This window comes from Cynocephalus volans, chromosome 5 (assembly GCF_027409185.1).
Source record: "Cynocephalus volans isolate mCynVol1 chromosome 5, mCynVol1.pri, whole genome shotgun sequence".
Taxonomy (NCBI): domain Eukaryota; kingdom Metazoa; phylum Chordata; class Mammalia; order Dermoptera; family Cynocephalidae; genus Cynocephalus; species Cynocephalus volans.
The window spans coordinates 79852785-79879077 of NC_084464.1; the positions used below are offsets into that span (position 1 = coordinate 79852785).

A 26293-nucleotide genomic window follows, 5' to 3' on the forward strand; every position below is an offset into this window, starting at 1 on the left:
CTCTGTGCTTCATTTTTCTCATTTGAAAAAATGGGTATGGAGACACCATTATCCTCTGTTTTTTGCTGCACTGACCTCGGCGTCTTGCCTGCGTCCCACTTGTTTGCGGCCTATAGGCTACTGCAGCACTAGGGTGTCAGTTGTTGGTCCCGCCCACAGCACTTCAGTTCTGCTGTGCAAGGATATAGAATAACTGACTGGTGTGTCCATTTTACATAAGAAAATGGAAACTGAACAGCCAGAGGAAACCTTCCCCAGCACTGAAACTAATGGTGAATTTGGTAAAGGCCCTCCAGAAGATATGGAAGAACAAGCATTTGAAAGATCTAGAAACACTGATGAGGTGGTTGAATTACGCATTCTGCTTCAGAGCAAGAATGCCAGGGCAGTGATTGCAAATGGAGGCAAGAATATTAAGACTCTGTACAGACTACAATGACAGTGTTTCAGTCTCAGCAGTGGCCCCAAGCACATATTGAGTATCAGTGCTGATATTGAAACAATTGGAGAAATTCTGAAGAAAATCATCCCTACCTTGGAAGAGGGCCTGCAGTTGCCATCACCCACTGCAACCAGCCAGCTCCTGCTCGAATCTGATGCTGTGGAATACTTAAATTACCAACACTATAAAGGAAGCACCTTTAACTGTGAGTTGAGACTGTTGATTCATCAGAGTCTGGCAAGAGGAGTTGTTGGAGTCAAAGGTGCTAAAATCAAAGAACTTTGAGAGAACACTCAGACAACAATCAAGCTTTTCCAGGAATGCTGTCCTCATTCCACCAACAGAGTCGTTCTTATTGAAGGGAAGCCTGATAGGGTTGTAGAATGCATAAAGATTATCCTTGATCTTATGTTGGAGTCTTCCATCAAAGGACGTGCACAGCCTTATAATCCCAATTTTTATGATGAAACCTATGATTATGGTGGCTTTACAATGATGTTTGATAACTGCTGTGGACAAATGTGGGATTTCCCGTGAGGAGAAGAGGTAGTTTTGACAGAATTCCTCCTGGTCGAGATGGACATCCCATGCTTCCATCTAGAAGAGATTATGATGATATGAGCTCTCGATGAGGGCCACCTCCTCTTCCTTCTGGACGAGGTAGCCAGGGTGGTAGCAGAGCTCAGAATCTTCCTCTTCTACCACCACCACCACCTAGAGGAGGAGATCTATTGGCTTATGACAGAAGAGGAAGACCTGGAGATTGTTAGAATGGCATGGTTGGTTTCAGTGCTGATGAAACTTGGGATTCTGCAATAAATACACAGAGCCCATCAGAATGGCAAATGGCTTATGAACCACCAGGTGGCTCTGGATATGATTATTCCTATGCAGGGGTTCGTAGCTCATATGGTGATCTTGGTGGACCTATTATTACTGTGCAAGTAAGTAATCCCAAAGATTTGGCGGGATCTATTATTAGCAAAGGTAGTCAGCAGATTAAACAAATCCATCATGAGTCAGGCAGGAGCTTCAATCAAAATTGATGATCATTACCATTACAGGAATATAGGACCAGATACAGAAGGCACAGTATTTGCTGCAGAACAGTGTGAAGCAGTACGCAGATGATGAAGGATTCTAATGCAAGACATTTTTTCTTTTTTTATAGTGTAAAGCAGTTTTCTGGAAAGTTTTTCTAAGACTAGTGAAGAACTGAAGGAGTCCTGCATCTTTTTTTTTTTTTTTATCTGCTTCTGTTTGAAAAGCCAACATTCCTCTGCTTCACTGGTATTATGCATTTGAGGTGTAGTGAAATCTTTGCTGTTCACCAGATGTAATGTTTTAGTTCCTTACAAACAGGCTGGGGGGGATGGTGTGCAAAACCTAACACTGCAATTTTGAAACAACAGCAGAGTGTGAATTTTATTTTTTGTTCATTGTTGGTGGTTAAAAAGAAAAAAATTCCCCCATGTAATTATTGTGAACACTTTGCTTTGTGGTCACTGTAACATTTGGGAGATGGGATAAGAAGAAAAGGTATCCATAGTCCACATGTCCCTGACATGTGTTCAGAGCAGTGTGCAGAATGTAATGCTCTTTTGTAAGAAAAATTTTACAATTTTTAAAATAAATTTAGTGAACCTATTTTTTGGTGATCTTTTTTTTTTTAAAGACAATCATTTTTCAAATGGTGGCTGAATTTCCCAATCCATCCGAAACTAAACACTAAGTTTGATTATCAGCTCCTCTGTTGGATGTAAGTGCATCTCTTCTCGGACATAGGCAAAATATCTTGGCAAATGGTTCTGGTGTTTTCTTGATGGTTTGAAAGTTCATTGCTTGGGAAGAAATTCCATCATATGTATTCACACTTATAATAAGCTGGGGAATTTTTGTTTGTTTTTGCAAATGCTTGCCCCCACTTTTCAACAGTTTTCTATGTTAGTAGTTGTGAAGAAACAACATGGGGAGCAGTACTACAAACTGAATAAAGGTGTAAGTACATACTGGAAGCCTGATTGGCGGCAAGTTTTATTAATCACAATAACACTTGGTTATGGAAGTAAGAAGTAAGTGATGCTGAGTAAATTCTGATTATTTTTATTATGTAATTTCTCACCTATAGACTTAAACTGTCAACCTGCTAGTGTCAATTAGTTAAACCTTGTAAAAAAATATATTCTTGTTTTTCCATTGTATGCATATTGAAAGATGTACCATTTCTCTGTTGTATGTTGGATTATATAGGAAATATTTGTGTGCAATTCAAAAAAAAGATAAAAAGAAGTTCTTGTGGATGTTTTGTGTAATATCTTGACATTTGTATTGATAGCTAAAAATTCACTTCCAAATAAAACTCCCATGATGCTAGATTTGGTGTGTGCCCAATTTGAACAAGGATTGATTGAGAACATTCCAAGGAAATACACTAGTCTTAAATTGTAAAAAACAAACAAACAAACAACAACAACAACAAAAAATGGGGATGATGATGACAGTAGCACCTGCCTCATAGAGCGGTTGTGAGGATTCAATGCATTTATACTCAAAGGGGATATAGAAAAGTACCTGATACTCAATAAATATGCAGCAAATGTTAACCAGTACTATTACAATTCTTCGGTAAAGAGGAATCTGGCTTCTGTCCTTGTCAATCTGTTGAAATGGCTCTGTCAGATGTTACTAGTGTTCTCAGGATTTCCAAATTCAGTAAAATCTTTTTATTATGCATCCTGCTTGGTTTCTCTCTAACACTTTGCCCAGTCCTCCTTCCTCATCTTATGAAAGCTCTCCTCTCAGCCTCTCAGCAAGTCTTCTCTTCTGCACACTCTTTAGGTATTGGTGGTCACTTCTCTGTGAGATGCAGATTCAAATACCCAACTTCCTGTATCTCTCTAGGTACCTTGAACTTGATATGTCCCAAACTGACCTTACCACATTTAGTTTCCAAAACTTTATCTCCTTTTCCCACCTACCCTTTCCTGATGAATGTCCATCTTAGTTCCTAGAACATAAACTTGAGAGAATTCCAGATGTGTCTTCTCTTTCGTATCCCTCATCTGATCATATGGTAAATCCATTAGTTTCCCTCACAGTCAGATGTTGTCTCAATCAACATCCTTCCCTCAATTCCACCTGTCATTTATTTAGTTAAGATCCTAATAATTTCTCAATGGGATCTTGCAATCTATCCCCCTCATGAGTCTCCTTTTCTATACTCTCATCCACTCCAAATCCATTCTCTATACTGAAAATGAAGTTATCTTTCAAAAATGTGAGTTGATAAATATCACTGTCTTACTACAAATACTCAATAAAAAACATGAACACTTTCATACAGCCGTAAGATACTTGACAGAGGAAAGGATGGATGGAGAGTTGGTTAAGTTTGGGAAGGTAGGGGAAAAAAAGCAAATTAAAGTAATTAATAAAGCTACCATGGAAAACAAAAATCTGGATGATTTATCTACTCCTTACAGATTCACTTATTTTATCAACAAATATTTTCTGTAAGCCTCCTGATAAGGGCTCAAGTGGTAGGGATCTAGCAGTGAAACAAAGTATATCTAGGTGCTAGGAATATATCATTGAAACAAAACAGATAAATTCTTGCTCTCACAAGGGAAGAGTGACAACAAATAAATATGTAAACCTAGAAAATATAGGATAGTGACACCTGCTGTAGAAAAAAAGAAAACTCCATAGGATATGGAGTGCTGGGGAGCGGTGGTTGGAATTTGCTATTTATATAAGGTGACTCGGGACAGCCTCACTGAAAGGAGATATTTCGGCAGAGACTTGAAAAATGCAAGAGAGAGCAAGCCATGCAAATATGTGCAAACAAAGTATTCCAGGGGAGAAGGAACAGCAAGTACCAAAGCCCTAAAGCAAGGTCAGGCTAAGGATGTTTGAGTAATAGAAATTAGGCCATTGTGGCTGGAGCAGAGAGAGTTAGGGGAAAGTAGTAGGAAGTGAAGTCAGAGCAGCAGTCTGGGCCCAGACTATAAAATCTTGAAAGTCATTATAAAAATGTTGGTGAGTACTAAGAGGGGACTGAGGAGCTCTTGCAGGAATTGAACAGAGGAGTGAATGATCTCTCTGAACTTCTCTCTTCGTAGCCTTTTTTTTTTTTTTTTTTTTTAAAGATGACCGGTAAGGGGATCTTATCCCTTGATTTGGTGTTGTCAGCACCACGCTCTCCCAGGTGAGCCAACCGGTCATCCCTATATGGGATCCGAACCCATGGCCTTGGTGTCATCAGCACCGCACTCTCCCGAGTGAGTCTTTTTTTTTTTTCTGATATACCACTAATTTCTTGCAGTTCCCATTCTTACTCTCCCTTTGAATCTCTCTGTGTGCTGCTATCTCTGCCTAGACCACCTTTCCCACTCACACCTGACCCTCCTTTGACTGTCAGTTCCTAGCAGATCCTCAGGTTCCATCATATATGTGGTAGAGGTATCTACCCTTCTCCAAGAAGGCTGGATTTGGTTCCTTTCCTAACAACCCTCATGACATTTTCTCAGTCAAGATACTTTTAGATACAAATAACAGAAAACCTGACTAACAGTGGCTTAAGCCATAAGAACATTAATATTTGCTGATAAGATGTTTAGAGGTAAAATATTGTTGTAGTGGACTGAATTATGTCCCCCCCAAACTCATTGAAGCTTGAATTGTGTTCCCCAAGTTTTGTATATTAGAAATTTGGTCCCTACTGTGACTGTTAAGAGAGTGGGAAATCCTATTATGGCAATTGAAAGTTGGAGCCTTGAAAAGGTGATTGGATCGTAGGACCCTGAAGTAGTAAATGGATTAAAAATGGTGGTCAGGGCATGGTTCTGAGCGCTTTAAAAGAAGAGGAGAGCCTGTCTCTCTCTTGATCTCTCTGGTCTCTGCTTCCACCATCTTGCAATGTGAGACCCCTGGGTCACTGTCACCAACACCAGATGGGCTTTGGACTTCCCAGCCTCAGAAACTGTAAAGGATAAATTTTGTCTTCTTTCTAAATCACTCAGTTCCATGTATTTTGTTATAAGCAACAGAAATGGACTAATAGATTTGTCATTATTAATCATCTCAGTGATGTTCACTGGGACTCAGGCTCTTGCCATTCCTCTGCTTCACCACAGTCAGCACACTGGCTTCCATCCTCCAGCTTGCCCCTAATGGTTGCACGATGGCTGCCATCTTGGCATCACGGGCATCTGACTTCAAACAATAGGAACAAAGGGAAGGGATTCCAAGAGGTGTCCTTCCCTCCCGTCAGGGGAAAATGTCTATCACAGAAGCCCACTAGAAGTCTCTTTATGTCTAATTAGCCAGAACAAATTTATATTTTTTATAAGTGCCTATTTACCTGTATCTCCTAGTCATTGTATCCTAACAGCTAGCACAGATGGTGACACAGTTGGTGCTTGCTAAATACTTGTTGAATAAAATCAATATTTAGTGACTTTTATTCTCTTTGTAAAATAGAATGTGAGGTTGAGGGTTGGGAGTTTCATGAAAATAGCACACTTCTCAGAAAAGAAAAGAACTGCTGACTAGAAATGAGTAAAAGACTTACCAAATCATATTGTGGCCTGGCTATGTCAGAGAATAGCAACATAACCTTCCAGTTTGTACTTTTAGAGTTTCCAAATAAAAATCTGCAAATCCCCAAAGGGTTGAAATTAAGTTCACATTATCTAAAACCATGGAATTTAAACATGCTTTGACTATTTCCTCCACCCTGGTTTTGGTTCATTGATAATGATCTTTAAAAAATCTTTCTAAATTCTACTGACCTACATTTGAAACTAACTGGTCAATTGTAGACCATAAGCCTTGTGATATAGAACAAGCACAAATACAAAATCACACACACAGAGAAAACACAGGAGAACCCTATTGTTGATGATTTAGTGAGAATTTCTAAATTGATACAGGTATAAAGGGTATTTGATAGTTCAACAAAGGAAATGACATAGAGTCGGTGACTTTGGCTCAATAGAAGTAAATTTTTGCAAGTACTCCTTGCGTAAATCTTGTGTCAGACATACTCAGTACCCTTAACAGTTTCTTCCCATCCATAAGCAGGCCTGCAGGTTCCACGTGGAATGTCCTAGTGGCTACGGGCCCTTCAAGGCAGTATCCAGGCTCTACTTCTCACTTACCACTCTAAATCCATATGTTCTCTCTTAGTGTCTCCATTTCCTGTACTGTTCTTTTTTTCTTCCCAGAACCTTCAGACTGATGCCTGGGAGAAAAGGCCACTTGTCTTGAGCCAAACTTCAGCTCTATATCTCCCACAGCTCCGTGCTCTGGAACCCCAGGCCAGAGCAGCTCCACTTCTGAGAGCAACCCAGGCTCTAACGACTGCAGCCCAGGGTAAATACTCATTTGTCATTTCAGAGTTTTATAAGCAATCTCTTTATTTTTTAGAAGGACACAGGGCCCTGAGAAAGGGCCACCAAGGTGTCTTAGGCCAAGACAAAGAGAGACAGAGACAAAGAATGAATGCTGGGCTGGATTGGACAGCTAAAGAGGTCATGTACAACCCAACAATGAGGCAAAGAGAGAAGCTGTTGAAGTCAAAGTGAATTTTGCAATACTCACTGAAGGAGTAGGAACCCACACAAATACCAAAATTTTAAGGATGTGTGTAGATTCTGATTAAGAAGAATAGCAACTAGAACTATCAAAACAAAGTGACGAAGAATTTTGGACTTAAATTATAAACATTGCACAATTATGGACTGACTCAGAAATCTGTGTAACTAGTTTCTTAACTCTGATACATGAAAGACCTTCTAAGGTAGATGTGAATGGTGTGGAGGATATAAGCTTCAACAACCCATGTAGATTCGGTTCTAGGCAGATATAGGATAAAGATGTTGTTTCTTATCTAAACTAAGAGTTTCATCACATTTTCTACTTGCAGAAATTGGGGTTTATAATTATACTGCTTATTGAGCTTTGTAATGAAAGTAATATAACTGAGAATGTATGTGTGTGTATGTGACTATACAGTGTTTAATGAGTAATATATAGTGCATTTATTCTCTAGTAATCTTTTCATGAACCCTAAATTAAAAATCACCTCCCGCCCAAACACACACACCTGTACTCAGGTACTGTGGAAGAGTGGTGTCTGAATCCAGCAAGACCTAAACAACCATTGAGTGAAAATTCCACAGCAGAGAGTGGGCTGCCATGAAAACAGCTTCCTTTACAGAATTCTCCCTCAAATCCTTTTCCTGTTTGAGTGGACCATACATCAGAATTGAAAATTATCATACTTCATTTGTTGAAATTTAAGACATTTGTGATAGTCTGAGACATTTTATAAAGTCTCTTCTATTGTATAAATTAGATTGGAAATTATTTAACCATCAAGTAGTTCCTACTTTGGGCTAATTCATACGATTTTATTAAAATGTTTAAAATTGTGATTTTTTTTCTTGTTTTGTTGTCAGACACATGAAGTTTATGCATGTCTTTGATATGGGAGTTATTTGCTATCATGTGACGTCTTATAGAAATAGAAAAATTATACACTAACTCTAACGGATTTCACTTGGGATTTTGACTAAAGATTAACTTAAGGATAGAATGCAGGTCAGCTACAATACAGGTCAGAAAAAAACAAGTAAATAAAGTCTGGCTTATTTGGATATTTAGCTTTCTTTGGCCCATTTAACAAACCATGCTAATAAAATTTTCACAGCCAGAGAGCTCTAGGAAATGTTATGCCAGCCATTTAGAAAATGAAACATATCAGCTTCTCCCCTTGACTGAAGAACTTCTGTTTTAAGAAGGAACTGTTATAAAATATTTCATTGTTTTCATTTACCTAAATACTACCCAAATATATTCCAAATAGCTCAAAAAATTCTCAGTTTAGCTTGTAAAATTTTATGCTTTACAGTATTATAGATTTTATATATAATTGTTCTTTTCATATAGCTATCTATTTTAACATACTGAGGGTGGCCTCTACTTAGTGGAACCTCTCATGAGATTCATCTTCTCTAAATAAAATACTTTTTCTTTAATTAACCATCATTCTAAATTCTATAAAATATTTATTGTGAAAAAATGAACTCTCAAATTTAAATTAACATAAATAAATTTGATTTTCTTCAAGTTTAGAGTAAATAAAAACAAAGCATGCAAAATTGTGCAGTGGAGAATAACTTGAAAGAACCAATAAGAAGTAAAACAATGAAGATGATAGGACTGACCTCATAGTTGCCTCATGGTTCTCAATTTTATAACCATATATAAATTGAGCTAATTTCCTTGAATATCACACATTAATACATCAATAGAAAAATTTATGTACTGTTCCAGGTAAGCAGTATATTAATAAGTCATATTTACTTTATAATTAATTCTCCCAATAATTTTGTGAAGGTAAGGTAGCAGTTCGTATCCTTAGTTTATGCTTGGAAGAATTGAAGCAGAATGATATTGTTTCTAATCATGTAGCCAAATTTTAAAAATGAACTAGAAATTGATCTTCTGATTTTTTTAATCAAGTTAATTGACAGTGCTCTTAGATAAGTTGAATTTTTTTAGGTTTATGAAAGAAGTAAACTAGTTTTTATCTTGTTATATAAAAACATTTACTCTTTCTTTTTGCTAAATGATATAGTTTTCAAATTTAACTATTAATATAAAAGACTAAGAACATTTTTACTTAAAATCCATGTAACAGTATAGGTTGAATTAAAGTTATAGAATACCTTTACATTTCCTAAATACATTGATTCCTATCTAAAGAACTATAAGTACAAATACAAATTTACTAAAGTAATAACCTGAAAAACCAAAACCAATTTGCTTTCTAATTCAACGAATTAATACTTTTTAGATTTTTTAGAATGAGAGACTGCCTGCATAATTTAAAAACCGTGTTAATACAATTTCTGTACCAGCTTTATAAACATTTCAGTTTTGCTACAATTATTTAAATACAAACCCATTTCTCTATTAGAACATTCTTTTTTACATACACTAAACATTTCCTAGAAAAGCAGTCTATATTGTTCTGTTCTATGCCAAAAATATGGTGACAGTGAAACCATAAAGTAAGGGATATGAATCTGTCTGATAATAAATAAGAGTTGTTTTTAATATCTTTGCTAAGTTCAGCCAAGATCTCTGACCATATAACTTTACAATTTTTATCTTATATTACTTTTGTTTTAACTTAGAGTCAAATTTAATTCAGTATTCTTCCTTGACTTACAATTTGTTCTGCTTACTTTTAGAACACTTGATTTTGGAGAAAATTAATTTCTATGAGTAATTCTAAGTAGTATCCAATTTGGTGTGGGGTAGATAAATATCTGTACATTTGAAAACAAACTAATGGTGCTCACTTTGGCAGCACATATACTAATACTGGAGCAACACATAGTGGATTTGCATGACCCCTGTGCAAGGACAACAAATAAATTTGTGAAGCAATCTATGGCTTTTATTCAATTAAGTAAAAAACACAACTGAGAGCTTAAGTAACAAGATACAACAAGGAATAGAAAGACTTCCTATCTCAAAAACAGGCTTTTTGAAATTTTTGAAATAACCCAAATGACAAAAAAAAAAAGAAAGAAAAAAGAATTTTTAAACAAGGAAGAAAACCTGCAAGAGATGTCAGAAAACCTTAGGCATACAAACATCCATATTGTGGGTGTCCCAGAAGGGGGAAAGAAAGTAAAAGGCATTAAAAATCTATTTGATTAAATAATAGCAGAAAACTTTCCAGTAATTGGGACAGATATAGACTTCCAGATCCAAGAAGTTCCAATATCCACAATCAGATTAAATCCAAAAATGTTGTCTCCAAGACACATTGTGGTCAAACTGTCAAAAATCAAAGAGAGAATCCTAAAAACAGCAAGAGAAATGCATCAAATCACTTATGAAGGAATTCTCATCAGACTAACAACAGATTTTCAATAGAAAAAAGAAACCTTACAGTCCAGGAGAAAATTGGATAATGTATTCAAAGTACTAAAAGAAAAAACTACCAGCCGAGAATACTATACCCAGCAAAGTATCCTTCAGAAATGAAGGAGAAATAGTGTATTTCCCTGACAAACAAAAACTGCAGGATTTCACCAACACATGACCAACCCTACAAGAAATCCTTAGAGGAGTCCTGCATCTGGGATCCAAAAAATGATCATCACCATCATTAACACATGAGAAAGAACAGAACCCACTGGTAGAGCATATATAGAAATGAGAAAGAGAAAGAAACTATATTATTATTATATCTTACCACTTCAAAAAACTGACAAACACTGATGACAAACAATAAGAAGGAAAGAAAGGAAAAAAGATATTTAAAACAATACAAAAAGCAACAAAATGCCAAGAGTAAGACAATACCTTCCAATAACAACTTTAAATATAAACGGATTGAATTTCCCTGTAAAAAGACATAAACTGCCTGAATGGATTAAAAAAACTAGACCCAACTTTATGCTGCCTATTAGAAACTCAACTCACTTAAAAAGACACACATAGACTAATAGCAAAGGGATGGAAAAAGAAATACCACAAAAATGGAAACCAAAAATGAGTGGGAGTAGTTATTTGTGTATCAGATAAAATGGACTTTAAACTGAAAACTATAAAAAGTGACAAGGTCGTTATATAATAAGAAAGGGATCTATTTAGAAAGAGGCTATAACATTCATAAATATACATACACCCAACATTGGAGCACACAGATATAAAGCAATTACTATTAGACCTAAAGAGAGAAATAGACCCCCAACACAATAGTTGGGGACCTTGACTCCCCTCACCCAACACGGCAAAGATCATCTAGGCAACAAATCAGCATAGAAGCACAGGATTTAAAATACACTTTAGACCAACTGAACTTGGCAGACATCTATAGAACATTTAGTCCAACAACTACAGGATACACATTCTTCTCATCAGTGTGTGGAACATACCCCAGGATGGACAACATATTAGGTCACAAACCAATTCTCAACAGATTTTTAAAAATTGAAATCATCTCAAGTATCTTTTCAGATCACAATGGATTAAAACTAAAAAACAACAAGCAAAACTTTGGAAACTATACAAACACATGGAAATTGAATGACCTATGGATTAAAGAAGAAATTAAATAGAAAATCAAAAAAATTCTCCAAACTAACGAGAATAAAGACATATCATAAAAAAACTTTTGGGATATTGCAAAAGCAGCACTAAGAGGGAACATAATAGAAAGACTTCAAATAAACAACCTAATGTTACACTTCAAAGAAATAGAAAAACAAGAACAATCAACCCCCCAAATCAGTAGATGGAAAGAAACAATTAAGATTGGAGCAGAACTAAAAGAAATAGATTCAAAAAAAGAAACAAAAGATCAATAAAACATAAAGTCATTTTTTGAGGAGATTTTTAAAAAAATAGACAAACCATTAGCTAGACTAAGTAAAAAGAGAAGAGAGAAGAACCAAATAACAAAAGTCAGAAATGAAAAAGGAGACATTACAACTGATAATGCAGAAATACAAAGAAGCATGGGAGATTATTTTGAACAGCTATATGGTAATAAATTTGAAAATCTGGTAGAAATAGATAAATTTATGGACATGTAGACTACCAAGACTAAACTGAGAAGAAATAGAAAACCTGAACAGACCAATAACAAGCAGTGAGATTGAAGTAGAATCAGCAGATTCCAAATAAAGAAAAGCCCAGGACCAGATGGCTTTACTGCTGAATTCTACCAAACCTTTAAAGAAGAATGAGTTCCAATTCTCTTTGAACTATTCCAAAAAATTGAAACAGAGGTCATTCTCCCAAACTCATTCTATGAGGTCAGTATCACCCTGATACCAAAACCAGACAAAGATACAACAAAGAAAGAAAGCTATAGGCCAATTATCTTGATGAACATAATTGCAAAAATCTTCAACAAAACATTAGCAAACAGAGCACAATAGCTCATCAAAAAGATTATACATAATGATCAAGTTGGAATCATTCTTGGGATACAAGGATGGTTCCACATATGCTAATCAATAAATGTGATATACCACATCAACAAAATGAAGTACAAAAACCATATAATCATCTCAATAGATTCAGAAAAAGCACTTGGAAAAATTCAGCATCCCTTCAATGATAAAGACTCTAAATGAATTAAGTGTAGAAGGAAAGTATCTCAACACAATAAAAGCCATATATGACAGAACTATCACCAGTCTTGACCTGAATGGGGAAAAGGTGAAAGCTTTTCCTTAAGAACAGGAACAAGGCAAGGATGCCCACTTTAACCACATCTATATAACTTATTATTGGAAGTACTAGCCAGAGCAATCAGACAAGAGAAAGAAAGGACATCCAAAGTGGGAAAGAGGAAATCAAATTGTTCCTGTTTGCAGATGACATGATCCTGTATATAGAAAAACCTAAAGACTCTACCAAAAAACTCTGAGAGCTGATAAATGAATTCAGTAAAGTCATAGGATACAAAAATCAGTAACATTTTTATATTCCAACAACACACTAGCAGAAAAAGAAATCAAGAAAGAAAGCCCATTTATAATAGCTACCAAAAAAAAAAAAAAAAAAACCTAGGAATCAATTTCACTAAGGAAGTGAAAGATCTCTACAAGAACTACAAATCACTGCTGAAAGAAATTAAAGAGGACAAAAAAGATGGAAAGACATTCTATGTTCATGTATTGGAAGAATTAATGTTGTCAAAATGTACATATGCCCAAAAGCAATCTACCAATTCAATGTAATTCCCATCAAAATACCAATGACATTTTTCACAGAAATAGAAAAAGCAATCCTAACATTCATTTGGAACAACAAAAGACCCTGAATAGCCAAAGAAATCCTGAGCAAAAATAAATAAATAAAGCTGGAGGCATTACACTACCTGACTCCAAATTATACAACAAAGCTATAGTAACCAAAACAATATGGTAGTCTATAAAATAGAAACTCCAACCAATGGAACAGAATAGAGAACCCAGAAATCAATCCACATACTTATCTCCAACTGATCTTTGACAAAGGTACCAAGAACATACACAGGGAAAAGACAAGCCTCTTCAATGAATGGTGCTGGGAAAACTGGATATCCATGTGTAGAAGAATGAAACCAGAAAATGAACAACTCAAAATGGATTAAAGACTTAAATGTAAAAGCTGAAAGTATTAAATTCCTAGAAAAATCCATAGAGGAAACACTTCAAGATATAGGATAGGGCAAAAATGTTATGAATAAGACCTCAAAAGCACAGGCAACAAAAGAACAAATAAATAAATGGGATTATATCAAACTAAAAAGCTATTGAACAGCAAAGGAAACAATCAACAGATTGAAAAGACAACCTACAGAATAGGAGAAAATTGTAAACTAATACCCAGACTATACAAGGAACTCAAAGAACTTAACAATAAAAGAAATAATAATAATTTGATTAAAAATGGGCACAGGAGCTGAAGACACATTTCTCAAAGAAAGACATACAAATGGGCCAGCAACTATATGAAAAAATGCTCAACATCACTAATCATAAGGGAGGTGCATATTTAAAAGACATGGAGATAACATTTCACCCCAGTTAGACAGGCTATTATAAAAAAGACAGAGAATAACAAATGCAGGCAAGGATGTGAAGACAGGGGAAACTTTCTACACTGTTGGTGGGACTGTAAATGGACAGCCTTTATGGAAAACAGTATGGAATTTCCTCAAACAACTACAGATAGAACTGCCATATCATCCAGCAATCTCAATGCTGGGTATATACCTACAGGGATGGAAATCAACACATCAAAGGGATACCTGCACTCCCATGTTTATTGCAGCTCTATTTGCAATAGCCAAGATATGGAACCAACCTAAATGTCCATCTATGTATGACTGAATAAGGAAAACATGGTATATACACATTGATAGAATACTCCCCAGCCATAAAAAGAATGAAATTCTGCCATTCACAGCGACATGGGTGAGCTTGGAGAAAATTATGTTAAGTGAAATAAGATAAGCCAGGGACAGAAAGAGAAATACTGCATGTTCTCACTCATAAGTGGAAGCTAAAAAAGAAGGAAGGAAGGAAGGGAGGGAGGGAGGGAGGGAGGGAGGGAGGGAGGGAGGGAGGGAGGGAGCGAGGGAAGGAAGGAAGGAAGGAAGGAAGGAAGGAAGGAAGGAAGGAAGGAAGGAAGGAAGGAAGGAAGGAAGGAAGGAAGGAAGGAAGGAAGGAAGGAAGGAAGGAAGGAAGGAGAGAAAGAAAGAAAGAAAAAGAATCACAATAATATGCTGAACTTTCAGAAGGAGAGGACAGAACTGTGGTTACTAGAGGCAGGAGAGGAGAAGGGGTGGGGGAGGAGGTTAGTGAGAAATTGGTTAATGCCACAAAGAATTATAAGTTTTATAATGATAAATATGCTAATTGTCTCGATTTTATCATCACGTATTGTACACAGGTACTGGTATTCCAACTCTGCATCCCACAAATACGTATAATCTGCGTTTTAATAATAATAATAAAGAAGCTAATAAAGTCTTGCTAATTATACTGGTTAAAGATATGATGTCTTCTTAGTAATTTTTCTTGTAAACACAGGATTAATCAATAAAGCCTTTTATTTCAAAGGTGTTACACAGTAAACATACTTTGTCATTTTAAATGACAAATTTAAATTTAATTTTAAATTTATATGCATTTTATTAAAACACCTATATTGTCGATTGGAAATTTTTACAACTGTTTTATGAACATCTTGTACATGTTCATAGTGAAGGAGGTATAGGAAATTGGTTTAAAGGAAATCTTTATTTTCCAAATAAGACTTTTCTCTCTTATTTAACATTATCTCCTAAATTTGAACTTCAACAAATGATTTTGTCAACTTGTGAAATTTGGGAAATGGGTTTTAGTTCATTAATATTTTACCATGGAATGGATAATTAGAAGGGATTTAATTTTAATAAAAGTACCAAATCCACGTTACATACCATTACAAAATGTATCAAGCTCTCACTGGTTGTGAAGCCCCCTATTAATTAGATTGACATCAATGAAGAGAGGAGTAATATTCAGTTGCTGAGTCACTTCTCCCACTGTTCTGTGTATGTTTTCCCCAAACTACAAATATTCAGAGATTTTTGAAGACAACTCAATGATACAGTGTAGGAGAGAAAGAAAATTAAAGTTTCAAGCTCGTGTTCTGATAGAATGTTAGGTCGCAGTAAGTTAGAAAGAATGAATGATTTTGTTTGGGGGAGAGAAGTTTGAGCCTTTGAGTCGGAGACAGCAATGCCAGTGCACTGTCGGTGATGAGGTGTTGCAGTTCAGAACACTGCTAGTACTACCATGGATTATGTTTAGGACCTGTCTACTGGGTGGTCAGAATTGAATATTAAAGTAAATGAGATTATTTTGAGAGTGAATGTACCATATAAAAGTGAGAAGCCTGAGGAAAGAAACTTGTACCTACAATTCAGGAATTATATGGGGAAGAGAAGTAAGGAAATGGGCAGAAAATAGGTCAGAGATATTGGATGACAGATAATGCAATGCTGAAGAACCCAAAGAAGTATAGGATTTTTAAATTATAAAGTTTAAACCAGTGGCTAAGTAGTCTTTAAAATTTTTGCTACATTGCTCCTAAAAGAATTTTGAAAAACTGTGTCCCCTCATATATGTTTAACATTTAAAAATTTTCAACATAAATATAAATCATTGTAGATAATATAATTTATGACACGCATATTTTAAACGTTGATATAAAATAGTGTTATGTGACTCAATGTATTCAATGAAATATAAAAAACGAAGCAATTTGATACCCCCATCATGTGTCATAAAAATAGAAGAAATAACTCTTCTTAGTTAGAAATTTTATCTTTTTAAAAATTTCCTGGGTTTGCATTTCCGTTCCACTTTCCATCACAATTTAATCCTCATAAATATGCTTTTAGAATTTCATTACCCTTTTATTGATTACCTTTCTTACATTTTTGTAGCACAAAATATACATATATACATAAACAAATATTATTTTTAATTTCTTCTGACCATGAGGTTTAAATATTACAAATGTCTTCAGGATTAACTTAACCCTACAATTATTATATTATAAAATTAATCAAAACTAAAAATAAACTTATCAATTTTTATAATTATTAAACATAAATAGTAAAATGCAGGATGTATTTTTAATGAAAAGAATTAGGCTTTTTCCCATCTAGTATATATATCTATAAATGAATATCATTTCTACCATAAAATAAGATTAAATATCAACACCATGCCTGTTTATAATTTTCATAGATATAAGAAGATAGATATGTAGGTAGATAGATGGATAGACATAGGGATGAAGATCATATGAAACTTTGTTCACAGCAATGCCTAAATAGGAATGGAAAGACTTTTGTTATGGCAATACCACTCAATGTTTGAACTTCTAAGTTATATGCCAAAAAATAGCAGTGTTCTATCAAAACTTATTTATAATGGCTTATAAAATAGCTATTTATTTAGATTTTTCTTCAAATTTGTTTGAAAATTGGAAACCGCCTGGTTTGCAAGTCTTTTTTCAATTTTATTTATATTTATTTTTGTGTACAGTGTGTTGTTTCAATACATGCATATACTGCACAATGATTTACTTAGGTTAGAATAGTTTTGTACTTGATAGTCCATTACTTTGCCTCCACCCCCACCTCCTTCTCTCCACTCTGGGAACCACTATTCTATTCTTTACTTCTATGAGAACCACTTTTTGGTTTCGTTTCTTTTTTTAGATTCCACATATTAGTGACACCATGCAGTATTTGTCTTTCTGTGCCTGACTTACTTCACTTACCACGATGACCTCCAGTTCCATCCATGTTGCTGCAGATGACAGGATTTCATTTCTTTTTAGAGCTGAACAGTGTTCCATTGTGTGTATATTCCATGTGGTTGTTTTAATCCATTCATGGGTTGGTAGGTATTTAGGTTGATTCCATCTCTTGACTATTGTAAATAGTGCTGTGATGAACATGGGAGTGCAGGTGTCTTTTTGATATATTGATTTCATTTCCTTTGGTTATATACTCAGTAGTAGGATAACTGGGTCATAAGGTAGATCTATTTTCAGTTCTCTGAGGAACCTCCATACTGTGTTTCAGCATGGCTGTACCAGTTTACATTACTACCAACAACATGGTGGGAAAGGAAGGATTCCCTTTTCTCTCAATACTCACCAACATTTGTTATTTTCTGTTTTGTTGATAATAACCATTCTAACTGGGGTGAGCTAATATATTATTGTAGTTTTAATTTGCATTTACCTAATGTTTAGTGATTTTGAGCATTTTTTTGTGTGCTTATTGGCCATTTGCATATTTTCTTTTGAGAAATATCTGTTCAGGTCCTTTGCCCATTTTTAAACCAATTTGGTTTTTTGCTGTTGAGCTGTTTGAGTTCCTTATGTATTCTGGATATTAGCCCCTTCTCTAATGTATAGGTGGCAAACACTTTCTCCCACCCAGTAGGTTGTTTCTTCACTGTGTTGATAGTGTCCCTTTCTGTGCAGAACCTTTTTGGTTTGATGTAGTCACATTTGTGTATTTTTGCTTTAGTTGCCTGTGCTTTTTCAGTCTTGCTCAAAAAAGCGTTACCCACTTCCATTTCATGTAGCACTTACCTAAGTTTTCTTCTAGTAGTTTTATAGTTTCATGTCTTTATTAGGACTTTAATATATATTGAGTTGATTTTTGTGCATGGTGAGAGATAGGTATCTAGTCTCAATGTTCTACATGTGGATATCCAGTTTTTCCATAACCATTTATTGAACAGACTATCTTTTCCCAACTGTATAGTCTTGGTACTTTTGTCAAAAATCAGTTGGCTGTAAGTATGGGGGTTTATTTCAAGACTTTCCATTCTACTCCATTAGTCAATTTGTCTTTTTTTATGCAAGTACCATGCTGTTTTGGTTACTATAGCTTTATAGCATATTCTCAAGTCAGGACGTGTGATGCCTCCAACTTTGTTCTTTTTGTTCAAGATTGCTTTCACTATGTGAGCTCTTTTATGGTTCCATACAAATTTTAAGATTGCTTTTTCTCTTTCTGTGAAGAATGTTGCTGTTGATTGAATGTTACACCCAAACTCACTGAAGCTTAAATTGTGTTTCCCAAAGTTCTAGGTATTGGAAATGTGACCCCACTGTGACAGTGTCGATAGGGTGGGAAATCCTATTATGGTAATTGAAAGGTGTTGCTTCAAGGAGGAGATTAGATTGTAGGATCATACCACAGTGGATGGATAAATAATAGTGGTCAGGGGCATGATTCTGAGGGCTTTAAATGGGGAGCATGTGAGAGTCTCTCTCTGCTCTGCGATTTGAGACATCTACACTGCATTGTAAAGCCACTGCCAAAGAAGACTTTCATCATATATGTTCTCTGTACTTTGGATTTCTCAGCCTCTGAACTGTAAGCAATAAATTTTACTTTCTCTATAAATCACCCAGTTTCAGTCATTTATGTTGTAAGCAACAGAAATAGATTAATAAAGAAAATTGGTGCTGGAGAAGTGAGGTGTATAAAAAATACTTGAAAATGTGGAAGCAGTTTTAGAAATGGGTGTTGAGCACAGGCTGGAAGAATTACAAGGAGCAGGCCAGAAAAAGCCTACCTGCTCTTGAATATTTAGAAGACAAGGAAACAAGGGAAAGATTGGAACATCTTAGATACTGATTAAGTGGTGGCAACCAGAATGCTGAAAGAAATATGCACAGTAAAGGCCATTCTGAAAAGATCTCAGATGTAAGTGGGAAGGGACTTACTAGAAACTGGTCAAAGATCACCCTTGCTAAGAACTGGCAAGGAACTTGACTGCATTCTGTTCATGCCTCCAAATTTTATGGAATATGGAATTTCAAGGTACTGACCCAGAGTATTTGGTGGAAGAAATTTCTAAGCAGCAAAGCATTTAGGAAGCTGCATGGCCACTTGCAAAAGCATATACTAAGTTATGGCAGCAAAGGCATGACATAAAGCCAGATTTTATAATTAAAAGGAAAGCAGTGTAAAGATTTGGAAATTTTGTAGCCTGGCCACATGGTAGAGAAGCAAAGAGCATTTTTAGGAGAACAATTCAATGGTGTGGCCCAGCCACTCCTTGCTAAGGAGACTAGTACAGAAGAAAGGGATTATCAAGAGAAGGGGAAAAAGACCTTGAAGGCATTTCAGAGGCTGAGTCTTTCATTACAGGCCAGAGGACTAGGGAGACAGACTGGTCTTGGGGAACAGGTGCAAGGGGCCCTTCATGGGCTCAATGCCCAGGGTCACCTCGGGATGCTGCTCCCTACACCAGCTCTCCAGCTACTTTGATTGCTCCAATTTAACTATGGCTAAATGGCTCCAGGTGTGGCTGGACCTTCAGCTTTGGGAAACATGAGCCAGAAGCTTTGGTGGTATCCTCATGGTGTTAGGTCTGCAGGCTCACAGAATGCCAGAGTTGTGTAGGCTTGGGAGCCTCCACCCCAATCTTGAAGGATGTATAGAAAAGCCTGGGAGCCTAGGAAGAGATCTGTCACAGGGGCAGAGTTACCACACAGAGCCTTCACTAGAGCAATGCCAAGCAGAAACATGGGGTAGGAGTTATAGCAGAAAACCCCCAACAGCACCATGCCTAGTGGATCCATGGGAGTGGAGACTACATGGAGACCCCAGAATTGTGAAGCTACCAGCATGCAATGCCAGCCTGCAAGAGCTGAAGCATGGCATCAGATCAGGAAAGCCATAGAAGTAGAGCTTCCCAAGGACTTGGGGACCCAACCCTCACACCAGCGTGCAGAGGACATCGAACACGGAGTTAAAGTACATGATTCTACAGCTGTAAGATTTCTATGCCTGTCCTGCTGGGTTTTGGACTTGTTTGGGACTTTTTACCCCTTTCTTTTGGCCTATTTTTCCCTTTTTGAATGGGAATATGTGCCCTGTGTTTGTCCCACCATTTTATCTTGGAAGTAGATAACTTGTTTTGATTTCACAGATGGGACTTTGAACTTTGGGCTTTTGAGTTGAAACAAGTTAAGAGTTTGGAGATGAAATGAAGGTATTTGTAAAAAAGGACCTGAGTTTTGGGGGGCCAGGAGCAGAATGCTGTGGATTGAATGTTCCCCCCAAACTCATTGGAGTTTAAATTGTGTCCCCCAAAGTTCCAGGTATTGGAAACTTGGCCTCACTGTGGCAGTATTGAGAGGAAGGGAAATCCTATTATGGTAATTGAGAGGTGGTGCCTTGAGTAGGTGATCAGATCATAGGACCATGCCATAGTGAATGGATTAATAATGGTGGTCAGGGGCTTGGTTCTGAGGGCTTTAAAAGGAGAGCATGTGAGAATCTCTCTCTGCTCTGCCATTTTCTGCCATTTAAGACCCCTGAATTGCTGTAAACCACCACCAAAGAAGACCCTCATCATATGTATTCCCTAGACTTTGGACTTAGCCTCTGAACTGTAAGCAATAAATTTCATTTTCTTTATAAATCACCAATTTTTAGGTATTTATGTTATAAGCAACAGAAATATACTAATACAAATGTCACTGGTATTTTGACAGATATTGTGTTGCATGTGTAGATCTCTTTGGGTGATACGGACATTTTGATGACATTAATTCTTCTGACCCATGAACATGGGATATCTTTTCATTTATTTGTTTCCTCTTCAATTTTTTTTCACCAATATTTTATAGTTTTCATTGTAGAGGTCTTTCACCACCTTGGTTAAACTTACTCCTATGTATTTCAATTTTTTTCGGGGGGGGGGTAGCTATTGTGAATGGGATTATTTTTCTTGATTTCTTCTCCAGCTATTTTGTTATTGGTACATAGAAAGGCTACTGATTTTTGTGTTTTGATTTGTATCCTGCCACAATACTGAATTTATCCATTGGTTCCAGTGACTTTTTGATGGAGTCTTCAGGGTTTTCTATGTATATGATCATGTTATCTGCAAATAGAGATAGTTTGACTTCCTTCTTTCCAATTTGGATGTCCTTTATTGCTTTCTCTTGCCTTATTGTACTGGCTGGCTAGAACTTTTATAAGGGTGGGGAAAGTGGGCATCCTTGTCTTGTTCTAGATCTTAGAGGAAAAGCCTCTAATTTTTGTCCATTCAGTATGATATTAGCTGTGGGGTTCTTGTATATGTTTTTCATTGTGTTGAGGTACATATACTCCTTCTATACGTAGTTTGTTGAGTGTTTTTATCATGAAAGGGTATTGGATTTTATCAGATGCTTTTTCTGCATCTATTGAAATGATCATGATTTTTTTTTGCTTCATTCTGTTGGTATCATGTTTAATGTTTATGATTTGTGTCTGTTGAAGCACCCTCGCATCCCTGGGATGAATCCCACTTGATCGTGGTGAACGATCTTTTTAATTTATTGTTGGATTCTGTTTGCCAGTATTTTGTTGAGGATCTGTGTTAATTAGGCTTATTGGTCTCTAGTTTTCTTTTTTCATTGTGTCTTTTCCAGTTTGGGATGCAGGTAATGCTGGCCTCATAAAATGAATTTGGAAGTATTCCATCCTCTTCAATTTTTTGGAAGAGTTTGAGAAGAATTGGTATTACTTCTTCTTTGAATGTTTTGTAGAATTTGGCAGTGAAGCCATCTGGTCCTGTGGTTTTCTTTGTTGGAAGACTTTATTAGTGCTTCAGTCTTACTACTCATTATTAGTCTGTTTAAATTTTTCTAGTTCTTTGTGATTCAACCTTGGTAAAGTGTATGTGTCCAGAAATCTGTCCATTTCTTCTAGGTTTTCCAGTTTGTTTGCACATAGTTGTTTGCAGTAGTCTCTTATGATCCTTTGTATTTTGTTGGTATCAATTGTAACGTCTCCTTTTTCATTTCTGGTTTTATTTATTTGAGACTTCTCTCTTTTTCTTCATTAGTCTAGCTAAAGGTTTATCAATATTATCTTTAAAAAAACCCAATTCTTTGTTTTAGCAATCTTTTGTGGTTTTTAAAAAATCTCTACTTCATTTATTTCTGCTCTAATCGTTGCTATTTCTCTCCTGCTGATTTGGGTCTTGGTTTGTTCTTGCTTTTCCAGTTCTTTGAGGTATAATGTTAGGTTGTTTATTTGAAGTCTTTCTTCTTTTTCTGATGTAGGTATTTATTGCTATAAACTTCCCTCTTAGAACTGTGTTTGCTGTATCCCATAGGTTCTGGTATGCTGTGTTTTCCTTTTGATTTGTCTCCAGGAATATTTTAATTTCTTTCTTGATTTTCTTTGACCTATTTGTTGTTTAGGAGCATGTTGTTTAATTTACATGTATTTTTATGGTTTCTAGTGTCTTTTTTGTTGTTGATTTCTAGTTTTATTCCATGTGGCTGGACAAGGTACTTGATATAATTTCAATTTTTAAAAAAAAATTGTTAAGGCTTGTTTTGTAACCTAACATTTGTTCTATCCTACATAATGTAACATGTGCTGCTGCAAAGAATGTGTATTCTGCAGCTGTTGGATGAAATGTTCTATATATGTCTCAGGTCTGATCAGCCTAGAGTAGAGATTAATTATGATGTTTCCTGGTTAATTTTCTGTCTGGATGATATGACATTTGCTGAAAGTGGGTGTTATAGTTCCCAGCTATTTTTGTATTGCAGTCTATCTCTCCTGCTAGGTCTAATAGTAATTGTTTTATATAACTGGGTGCTTCTGAGTTGGGTGTGTATATATTTAGAGTTATTATATTCTGTCATTGAATTCATCCCTTTATCATTATATGATGACCTTCTTTATCTTTTTTACTTTCCTCAGATTGAAGTCTATTTTATCAGTATAACTATAACTACTCCTGCTCTTTTTTCATTTCCACTTGCATGAAATATCTTTTTCCATCCCTTCACTTTCAGATGGTCTGTGTCTTTATAGGTGAAGCGAGTTTCTTGTAGGCAGCACATTCTTGGTTCTTGTTTTATAATCTATTGTGCCACTTTGTGTCTTTTAATTGGGACATTTAATCCCTTTACATTTAGAGTTATGACTGATATATAGGGACTTGTTACTGCCATTTTGTTCCTTTTTACTGGTTGTTTTGTTGATCCTCTTTTTCTTTTTTCTGATCTTACCATCTTCCTCTGTGATTAAGTGGTTTTATCTAGCAGTGTATTTTGATTTCTCCCTGTTTATTTTCAGTGTGTCTCATAAGTTTTTGTGTTATGATAACCATGAGGCTTACAGAAAATGTTATAACAGGTTATTTTAGACTAATAAAAACTTGACTTTGATATCTAAGAAAAAAGAACCAAAGGTAACTCTATACTTTCGTGTCAATCCCCTCCAATTTAGCCAATTTGTTGTTTAAAGTTACATCTTTTAGCATTGCCTGTCTCTGATACAATTGTTGTATTTGCTGTTGTCTTGTTAGATTTGTCCTTTAGCCTTCATACTAAGGTTATAAGTGGTTTATTCACCCCCCTTCCAACACTATAATATTATGAAGTTTCCTGTGAACTTACTTCAGTAATGAGATATGTACCTTCAAATGTTTTCTTGCTGTTCCTTAGCATTGTCTTCTTTCAGGTTGAAGAACTGCCTTTAGTATTTCTTGCATGGCAGGTCTAGTGCCTTCGGAACTGCCTCTAGTATTTGTACGGCGGGTTGAAGAACTGCCTTTAGTATTTCTTGCATGGCAGGTCTAGTGCCTTCAGAACTGCCTCTAGTATTTGAACAGCGGGTTGAAGAACTGCCTTTAGTATTTCTTATATGGCAGGTCTAGTGTTGGTGAATTTCCTTTGCCTTTGTTTTTCTGGGAAAATCTTTATTTCTCCCTTGTATTTGAAGATTAGTTTTGCTGGATAGAGAATCCTTGGTTGACAGTCTTTTCCTTCAGCACTCTGAATAATATCATCCTATTATCTTCTGGCTTAAAGGGTTCCTACTGAGAAATCTGCTGAGAGATGTATTGGGGCTCCATTATATATTATGTATTTCTTTTGCTGATTTCAGTATGCTTTCTTTGTCTTTGGTTTTTGATAAGTTAATTGTGATGGCCCATGGGGTGTAGCTCCTTGGATTTAATTTGATTGGTGGCCTCTGAGCATCCTGTATCTAGATGCTGTCATCTTTGTCCATACATGAGAAATTTTCAGCCATTATTTCCTTGAATATGCTTTCTCCATCTCTTCCTTTTTCTTCTCCTTGGGTATGCTAATTATGTGGAGGTTATTTGACTTGAGGGAGTCCCATATTTGCTGAATTTTTGTTTCATTTTTTTCTGTTGGAACTTTCTATTGAGTTTTTCAGTTCAGATAATATATATTTTTTATTTCTACAATTTCTTTTTTTTTTTTTTTAATTGTTTCAATTCCTCCGTCAAGTTTCTCATTCTGCTCCTGGATTGTTTTCCAATATTGCAAAAGATATCATTGAAAAATGCTTTATTATACAGTAGAGGTGTTCATCTTCTAGGAATTATATTTTAAAAGGCATTAATGAGACTTCATAAATGACTATTAATTTTGACAGTACTTTTCACCTAGAGGCAACTCATTTAACACGATATGTTCAGAAACAGTTGGGAGCTTTTAAATTCTATTAATTTTGGTGTATTTCTAGACAATATTATGTTTTAAAGAAATTTGAGGGTAGTTCAAAAAAAGTTCATGAAAAGATTCATGTTATCATTCAATTCCATTTTTCCACAAATTTTTTGAAGTACCCTCATGTAAAACTTTATATGTTTATATGTCAAACTTTCTGAATGAGGCCTGATGACTTTATTTAATATTTTAATTCCCTCCTAGTTTGCACTGCCAACCCATCTTTACCCTACTCTATCTTTCATTTTTTTGCTTTCCTATCACTTATCACTTTTTAACAGACTATGTAATTTACTCATCTAGTATATTTATGCTTTCTGTTTGCCTTCCCTTGCTAGAATATGGGCTCCATATGAGGGCAGTAACCACCCCCCCCCTTTTTTTTTTAAACTAATGTGCCCCAAACTCCTAGAATAATGTCTGGCATATAATATATGCTCAATAATTGTTATTTTAATATTAAAAAAATTGAAAAACTTCCGCTATATATCATTCAATTTATGGAAGATAGTCCTATAATATCTAATTCCCCAAGCCGGTCCCGATTATCAACCTCAGCTAAATTCAACTTAAGTTTTTCCAAAAAAAGTCTGATTGCATCTTTATTTTTTAAATAATTTTGTTAATACTCATCCTCAAGGCAAACATCTTAATTATGAGTTGGAATTCTGAAAGTTGGTGGAGTGGGGGACAGATGGAGGTAAATGGACACGTCTCAGAGCCCTGCCCAGAAGTGGTGACCTGGATGGGCTTGGGCACTGCCGTTTTCAGTGCTGCTTGTTTTGCTTTGCCCTCATGGGAACCTCCCTCCAGGGCACTGCATTCTCCAAAGTCACTCTAAAGATGAAATCAGTAAGGGCAAGAATAAAAATTCCCATTACTCTAGAAATTTAGAACATTTAGACATTAATGCAATCTCAAATTTCTAAATTCAAATGTTAACCTTAAGGAAATACGTATAAAGCAGAGAAAAACAAGATGTCCTGCCTAGGCTTTAATCTACATTTTGAATTGTCCCTTTATTTGCAGCCAGCAGCTTTTTACATCCTCCATTCCCTCCTTCTTCTGGGAAACATATTTAGTAAAATGGGTGAGAGTTACAATTTTCTTTTCTAAAAAGGGAAAAGGGCAATTGGGCAAAGGAATTTTGTAGTAAAGCAGAACCAGGATAATGCTTGAATGTGGGACTAGCAACATAAATTGTGGGGCCCACTGCAAAATGAAAATGCTGGGCCCCTT

The 26293-nt window shown here is 35.8% G+C and overlaps 1 non-coding gene and 1 pseudogene across 1 annotated transcript; both read left to right on the forward strand.

Moving 5' to 3' along the window:
- The first annotated feature begins 223 nt into the window (after positions 1-223).
- Positions 224-1602, forward strand: LOC134378726 (heterogeneous nuclear ribonucleoprotein K-like; annotated as a pseudogene).
- Positions 1603-9808: 8206 nt separating this feature from the next.
- Positions 9809-9915, forward strand: LOC134379348 (U6 spliceosomal RNA). The gene has a single exon (XR_010023749.1). It is a non-coding gene; the product is annotated as a U6 spliceosomal RNA (small nuclear RNA).
- Positions 9916-26293: the final 16378 nt, after the last annotated feature.